Here is an 8942-nt window from a genome sequence, read left to right on the forward strand (position 1 = left end):
CACCTTACATTTGACAGAGATGTTTCTCTTGCATTTTAGCTGAATTTACCCTTTTTAGCCATTCTATAGTTTTACAGAGTACTTATCCTTGCTATTTCTTTGGGGTTCCAAAGGCACTTTATACCTGTTTCATCCACAGAATTGAAAGTATAAAACAAAATAAGTTTCTTGGCAGAAAAAAACTAATCTTGATTCTTAAAGAAATAAATTCCCATGGTTTTTAATGAAAATGATGCTATGTAATGTAATGGAAAATAACATCAGTAATAACTAAACATTAAATACAGGAAGAATTCTCAGAGAACTTTTCTTATTACATCCATCAGTGTCAGTCACCACCAACACGTTTAAGCACAATTGAGGAAAAAGAATAGCTTAAGAGGCCTCTAGGATGGCTTTCAGGTCTGTGGTTTTCACAATTCTTAGAAAGATATTACAGTAAAACTACCAAAAGAACAACTTAGTGAATTTGAACTATTTAATTCCAAAGAAATGCAAGCTTGTTTTAAAACTATATGTTTCTTTTTTTTTTTTTAACATCTTTATTGGAGTATAATTGCTTTACAATGGTGTGTTAGTTTCTGCTTTATAGAAAAGTGAATCGGCTATACATATACATATATCCCCATATCTCTTCCTTCTTCCGTCTCTCTCTCACCCTCCATATTCCAACCCTCTAGGTGGTCACAAAGCACTGAGCTGATCTCCTGGTGCTATGCGGCTGCTTCCCACTAGCTATCTATTTTACATTTGGTAGTGTATATATGTCCATGCCACTCTCTCACTTCATCCCAGCTTACCCTGGCCCCTCCCCATGTCCTCAAGTCCATTCTCTACGTCTGTATCTTTCTTCCTGTCCTGCCCCTAGGTTCTTCAGAACTTTTTTTTTTTTTTTTTTTAGGATCCATATATATCTGTTAGCATATGATACTAGTTTTTCTCCTTCTAACTTATTTCACTCTGTATGACAGACTCTAGGTCCATCCACCTCACTACAAATAACTCAGTTTCGTTTCATTTTATGGCTGAGCAATATTCCATTGTATATATGTGCCACATCTTCTTTATCCATTCATCTGTCAACAAACACTTAGCTTTTGTTTGTTGCCATGTCCTGGCTATTGTAAATAGTGCTGCAATGAACATTGTGATACATGACATTTTTGATTTATGTTTTTCTCAGGGTATATGCCCAGTAGTGGGATTGCTGGATCGAGTGGTAGTTCTATTTTTAGGTTTTCTAGGAACCCCCATACTGTTCTCCATAGTAGCTGTATCAATTTATATTCCTACCAACAGTGCTAGAGGGTTCCCCTTTCTCTACACCTTCTTCAGCATTTATTGTTTGTAGATTTTTTGATGATGGCCATTCTGACCGTATTGAGGTGATACATCATTGTAATTTTGATTTAAATTTCTCTAATGATTAGTGATGTTGAGCATCCTTTCATGTATTTGTTGGCAATCTGTATATCTTCTTTGGAAAAATGTCTATTTAAGTTTTCTGCCCATTTTTGGATTGGGTTGTTTGTTTTTTTGACATTGAGCTGCATGGGCTGCTTGTATATTTTGGAAATTAATCCTTTGTCCATTGATTCATTTAAAAATATTATCTCCCATTCTAAGGGTTGTCTTTTCATCTTGTTTATGGTTTCCTTTGCTATGCAAAAGCTTTTAAGTTTCATTAGGTCCCATTTGTTTATTTTTGTTTTTATTTCCATTTATCTAGAAGGTGGGCCAAAAAGGATCTTGCTGTGATTTATGTCATAGAGTGTTCTGTCTATGTTTTCCTCTAAGAGTTTTATAGTGTCTGCTCTTACATTTGGGTCTTTAATCCATTTTGAGTTTATTTTTGTGTATGGTGTTAAGGAGTGTTCTAATTTCATTCTTTTACATGTAGGTGTCCAAATTTCCCAGCACCACTTATTAAGGAGGCTGTCTTTTCTCCATTGCATATTCTTGTCTCCTTGATCGAAAATAAGGTGACCATATGTGTGTGGGTTTATCTCTGGGCTTTCTATCATGTTCCATTGATCTATATTTCTGTTTTTGTGCAAGTACCATACTGTCTTGATTACTGTAGCTTTGTAGTATAGTCTGAAGTCAGTGAGGCTGATTTCTTCAGCTCCATTTTTCTATCTCAAGATTGCTTTGGTTATTCAGGGTCTTTTGTGTTTCCATACAAGCTGTGACATTTTTGTTCTAGTTCTGTGAAAAATGTCATTGGTAGTTTTACAGGGATTGCACTGAATCTGTAGATTGCTTTGCATAGAATGGTCATTATCAGAATGTTGATCCTTCCAATCCAAGGACATGGTATTTCTCTCCATCTGTTTGTATCATCTTTTATTTCTTTCATCAGTGTCTTATAGTTTTCTGCATACAGGTCATTTTTCTCCTTAGGTAGGTTTATTCCCAGGTATTTTATGCTTTTTGTTGCAATGGTACATGGGAGTGTTTCCTTAATTTCTCCTTCAGATTTTTCATCAGTAGTGTATAGGAATGCAAGAGATTTCTGTGCATTAATTTTGTATCCTGCTACTTCACCAAATTCATTGTTTAACTCTAGTAGTTTTTTTGTAGAGTCTTTAGGATTCTCTGGGTATAGTATCATGTCATCTGCAAACAGTGACAGCTTTACTTCTTCTTTTCCAATATGGATTCCTTTTATTTCTTTTTTTTAAATTTTATTTATTTATTCATTTTTGGCTGTGTTGGTTCTTCATTTCTGTGTGAGGATTTGCTCTAGTTGTGGCAAGCAGGGGCCAATCTTCATCACGGTGTGCAGGCCTTTCATTATTGTGGTCTTTCTTGTTGTGGAGCACAGGCTCCAGACGTGTAGGCTCAGTAATTGTGGCTCACAGGCCCAGTTGCTCCATGACATGTGGGATCCTCCCAGACCAGGGCTCAAACCCGCATACCCCACACTAGCAGGCAGATTCTCAACCACTGAGCCACTAGGGAAGCCCTCCTTTTACTTTTTTTTCTTCACTGGTTGCTGTAGTTAAAACTTCCAAAAATTTGTGGAATAATAGTGATGAGATTGGACATCCTTGTCTTCTTCCTGATCTTAGTGGAAATGGTTTCAGTTTTTCACCGTTGAGAAATTTGTTGCCTATGGATTTGTAATATATGGCCTTTATTAGTTTGAGGCAAGTTCTCTGTATGCTTACTTTCTGGAGGGTTTTTACCATAAATGGATGTTGAATTTGTTGAAATCCTTTTCTGCATCTATTGAGATGAACATATGGTTTTTATCCTTCAATTTATTAATATGGTGTATCACATTGATTGTTTTTTTTATATTGAAGAATCCTTGCATTCCTGGGATAAACCCCACTTGATTATGGTGTATGATCCTTTTAATGTGCTGTTGGATTCTGTTTGCTAGTATTTTGTTGAAGGTTTTTACATCTATGTTAATCAGTGATACTGGCCTGTAGTTTTCTTTCTTTGTGACATCTTTTTCTGCTTTTGGTATCAGGGCGATGGTGGCCTCATAGAATGAGTTTTGGAGTTTTCCTCCTGCTGCTACATTTTGGAAGAGCTTGAAAAGAATAGGTGTTAGCTCTTCTCTAAATGTTTGATAGAATTCTTCTGTGAAGCCATCTGGTTCTGGGCTTTTGTTTGCTGGAAGATTTTTAATCACAGTCTCAATTTCAGTGCTTGTGATTGGTCTGTTTATATTTTCTATTTCTTCCTGGTTCAGTCTTGGAAGGTTGTGCTTTTCTAAGAATGTGTCCATATCTTCCACAGTGTCCATTTTATTGGCATATAGTTGCTTGTAGTAACCTCTCATGATCCTTTTGTATTTCTGCAGTGTCAGTTGTTACTTCTCCTTTTTCATTTCTAATTCTATTGATTTGAATCTTCTTCCATTTTTTTCTTGATGAGTCTGGCTAACGGTTTATCAATTTTGTCTATTTTTGCAAAAAAACAGCTTTTAGTTTATTGATCTTTGCTATTTTTTCCTTCATTTCTTTTTCATTTTTTTCTGATCTGATCTTTATGATTTATTTCCTTCTTATAACTTTGGGGTGTTTTTGCTCTTCTTTCTTTAATTACTTTAGGTGTAAGGTTAGGTTGTTTGTTTGAGATGTTTCTTGTTTATTGCTGTAGGATTGTAGTGGTATAAACTTCCCTCTTAGAACTGCTTTTGCTGCATCCCATAGGCTTTGGGTCATCGTGTTTTCATTGTCATTTGTTTCTAGGTATTTTTTAAATTTCCTCTTTGATTTCTTCAGTGATGTCTTGGTTATTTAGTAGTGTATTGTTTAGCCTCCATATGTTTGTATATTTACAGATTTTTTCCTGTAGTTCATGTCTAGTCTCATAGTGCTGTGGTCAGCAAAGATACTTGATATGACTTCAATTTTCTTAAATTTACCAAGAGTTGATTTGTGACCCAAGATATGATCTATCCTGGAGAATAAAGAGCACTTGAGAGGAATGTGTATTCTGTTGTTTTTTAATGGAATGTCCTATAAATATCAATTAAGTCCACCTTCTTTAATGTATCATTTAAAGCTTGTGTTTCCTTATTTATTTTCATTTTGGAGGATCTGTCCATTGGTGAAACTGTGGTGTTAAAGTTCCCTTGTATGATTGTGTTACTTTTGATTTCCCCTTTTATGGCTGTTACCATTTGCCATATGTATTCAGGTGCACTATGTTGGGTGCATAAATATTTACAATTGTTATATCTTCTTCTTGGATTGATCCCTTGATCATTATGTAGTGTCCTTCTTTGTCTCTTGTGATAGCCTTGTTTTTAAAGTCTATTTTGTCTGATATGAGAATTGCTACTCCAGCTTGCTTTTGATTTCCATTTGCATGGAACATCTTTTTTCCATCCCCTCACTTTCAGTCTGTATGTGTCCCTAGGTCTAAAGTGGGTCTCTTGTAGACAGCATATGTACAGGTTTTCTTTTGTATCCATTCATCCAGTCTACGTCTTTTGGTTGGAGCATTTAATCCATTTACATTTAAGGTAATTATCGATATGTTTGTTCCTATTACCATTTTCTTAATTGTTTGGGTTTGTTATTTTAGGTCTTTTCCTTCTCTTGTGTTTCCTGCCTGGAGAAGTTCCTTTAGCATTTGTTGTAAAGCTGTTTCAGTGGTGCTGAATGCTCTTAGCTTTTGGTTGTCTGTAAAGGTTTTAATTTCTCTGTTGAATCTGAATGACATTTTTACTGGGTAGAGTAATCTTGGTTGTAGGTTTTTTCCTTTCATCACTTTAAATATGTCCTGCCAGTCCCTTCTGGTTTGCAGAGTTTCTGATGAAAGTTCAGCTGTTAACCTTATGGGGATTCCCTTATATGTTATTGTGTTTTGTTTTTTTTTTTTTCTTGATGCTTTTAATATTTTTTCTTTGTATTTAACTTTTGATAGTTTGACTAATATGTGTCTTGGCATGTTTCTTCTTGGATTTATCCTGTATGGGACTCTCTGTGCTTCTTGGACTTCATTGACTATTTCTTTTCCCATATTAAGGAAGTTTTCAACTATAATCTCTTCAAATATTTTCTTAGTCTCTTTCTTTTTCTCTACTTCTTCTGGGAACCCTATAGTTCGAATGTTGGTGCATTTAATGTTGTCCCAGAGGTTTCTGAGGCTGTTCTCAATTCTTCGCATTCGTTTTTTCTTTATTCTGCTCTGCAGTAGTTATTTCCACCCTTTTATCTTCCAAGTCACTTATCTGTTCTTCTGCTCCATTTATTCTGCTACTGATTCCTTCTAGAGAATTTTTAATTTCATTTATTGTGTTGCTCATCATTGTTTGTTTGCTCTTTAGTTCTTCTAGTTCTTTGTTAAATGTTTCTTGTATTTTCTCCATTCTAGTTCAAAGATTTTGGGTCATCTTTACTATCATTACTCTGAATTCTTTTTCAGGTAGACTGCCTATTTTGTCTTCATTTGTTTGGTCTGGTAGGTATTTACCTTGATCCTTCATCTGCTGTGTGTTTCTCTGTCTTCTCATTTTGCTTAGTTTACTGTGTTTTTGATCTCTTTTTCATATACTGCAGGTTAGTAATTCCCGTTGTTTTTGCTGTCTGCCTCCAGTGGCTAAGGTTGATTCAGTGGGTTTTGTAGGCTTCCTGGTGGAGGGGGCCTGTGCCTGTGTTCTGGTAGATGAGGCTGGATCTTGTCTTTCTGGTGGGCAGGACTGCATCCAGTTGTGTGTTTTTGGGTGTCTGTGACCTTATTATGATTTATAGGCAACCTTTCTGCTAATGGGTGGGGTTGTGTTCCTGTCTTTCTAGTTGTTTGGCAAAGGTTGTCCAGCACTGTTTGTTGCTGGTTGTTGATTGGAGCTAGTTCTTAGAGTTGAGGTTGAGATCTCTGGGAGAGCTTTTGCCATTTGATATTATGTGGAGCCAGGAGGTCTCTGGTGGATCAATATCCTCAACTCGGCTCTCCCACCTCAGAGGCACAGGCCTGACACCTGGCCAGAGCACCATGACCCTGTCAGCACCACGGCCAAGTACGTGGACATTTTCTTGCCTTTTGGGAAGTCTGAGGTCTTCTGCCAACGTTCAGTAGGTGTTCTGTGCGAGTTGTTCCACATGTAGATGTATTTCTGATGTATTTGCGGGGAGGAAGGTGATCTCCAAGTCTTACTCTTCTGCCATCTTGAAACTCTTGCTACATGTTGTTTTTGAAAAGGCTCCTGACAGAAGATAGAGAAGCAGCCAAAGGTGCTGCATGCAGTGCTAACTCTCTAGTTCCATGGGGTCCCCAAACTATATATTCCTTAAAGATAAAATATTCTCCTTATATTGCAGGGAAACCTATTAATTCAGTAAGTTATGTAAGATGATTTTGTTCCTATAGAGTATCTGAGTTCTTTCCACATCACTTGGTGCAAATTTCAGTTAATTACACCTTGATTAGTGTATCCATTCTTATTGTAAATTAGTCATATTTCTCTAGAATTCACTTGGAGCTTTCATCTCACAACAGACAAGCAAAATTTCATTTGGGCATTATTTTTGTTGGTACCATATTTTGTGCAGTATTGCAGTTTCACATTAGTAACCTTTCATTTTTTCAAGCACAGAAAACATTGATGTATTTTTAAAAAACAAGTAGTAGAGTAAAAATGGAGAATTTGAAATGAGATGAAAATTGCTATGAATCTCAAATATTTCAAGATATATTGCTGTCACACAAGATCATTTCTATAAACATCCATCTACTTGTTTTCTCCAGAAGTATTTTCTATATAAATTACATATTGTCAGGCTTATATCATATTTCATGCCCTAAGAGCTTTTGCCAGATCTTGTAGCTGTAATAAATAACAATCAGGAGAAGCTGTTAAAAATTACCCAACTACAAACTTAACTGTTTAACTAATAGAATCCCACTTAAAGACAAATGTTCTGCTTTTCTTGGGTTTAGAGCTTAAACAAACATAAGGATATTTTTACAGCAGTTATTATTTTTGTCAAGAGTACTTCATTTTTCCTGAACTGAGAATAATCTGAGATTTATTCGTGCTTAGTTTCTATGATCCTATTCCTCTCAGGATAAGTATAAAAATCTTTAGTATTTAGGATTACTATTAGACAAATAAATGCAGTCTATTTTAAAAAAAAAAAAAAAAACTAACTCTTATTGTTTGACATTTAGCAATTTCCAAAACTTTACCTGTAAAATATTTATCAGTCTTAGGGTTTCCAGAGCTATTTTACTGCATGTTGCCACTTCATTTTCCTAATGTTTTAACCAAATTGACCACTACCAAGATTAGCTAAAAAAAGTAACACAAAAATTTGGGGAGGGATAGTATGAAAAAGATGGCATTTTTCTCTTTCTTTATCTTATGTCATCAACTGTTTATTGATGATAAACAATCTACTACTCACTTGCCAGCTTTTCATCTGTTGGGTTATGTAGAATGAGTTCTCCATGTCTTTAGTTTTTCTGAAGCAGCTGTTTCTAGTATATTTTCCAGGGGCATCTAAATTCAGGGTACATTCAACACCCCCAGATTTATTTAAATACCAAAATACTCTTTGGAAGAAAATCATGAGCCAGTAGTTATTCTCAGAGTATAATTTTGTAAACATGTATTAAGGTGGTAGTTAGATTTAGTTCTTTCTCCTTTTTTTCCCTAAATGCCAAATGATAGGCTCTATTCAACCAGTTTGGTTTTGGTCAGGAACACATGCTTCCTCATCAATTCATCATCAGTAATCAATTTTTATGGTGAGAGTAGACATTTCATATCTCAAATCTCAATTTGAGCTAAAATCTAATTCTAAAAAAAGAGGGATATGCAAATAATAAAGTATTGCTATAAGATTTATTTATTAACTACTGGCTAATTTTACTTTTCCCTCTTTGTCTCTGATGAAATTATGTGATATCTACAGTTTTGTTCCATATGTGTTCATTCAGCAAACATTCATTGAGCAGGTTTTATATATAAGGCACTGTGCAAAATGACAGTGATGTGGGACACAAAGATGATTCACCCTAGTTCATAAGAACCCCTATGCTAGTGGGAAAGACGGACTTCTAAATAAACACAGAAATAAAACAAAATCTTAAGTGCAACTCAATGAGTGCTTTAATAGGGCTGTGAAAGAGTCTATGAGAATAAGAGAGAATGGCTAAATTAGGCCTAATGTGAAAATAAGACCATGTTTTAGTGTTATAGTGTCTACTTCACCTTAGAAACCTAGATCACCTTCATCATTATGTATGCAGACTCTGAGCAGGGCAAAAAGAAGGTGGAACTTAAGCAGAGTATCCAACTAACTAGTACATTCCAAATTGTACTAATTTAAATTTAAACCCAGTACAAATTGTACAAATTGTAAATTTAAGCCCAGTGTTAAATTTCTTCCTCTCTAGCAATTTTTGCTATATTTCTATCCTTTTAAAAGTTGTTTTAAATTCAGTTTTTGTTTTCACCAATGGAGAGGCTC

This window comes from Monodon monoceros, unplaced genomic scaffold (assembly GCF_005190385.1).
Source record: "Monodon monoceros isolate NGI ecotype Baffin Bay Population unplaced genomic scaffold, NGI_Narwhal_1 Super_Scaffold_14, whole genome shotgun sequence".
NCBI classification, from domain to species: domain Eukaryota; kingdom Metazoa; phylum Chordata; class Mammalia; order Artiodactyla; family Monodontidae; genus Monodon; species Monodon monoceros.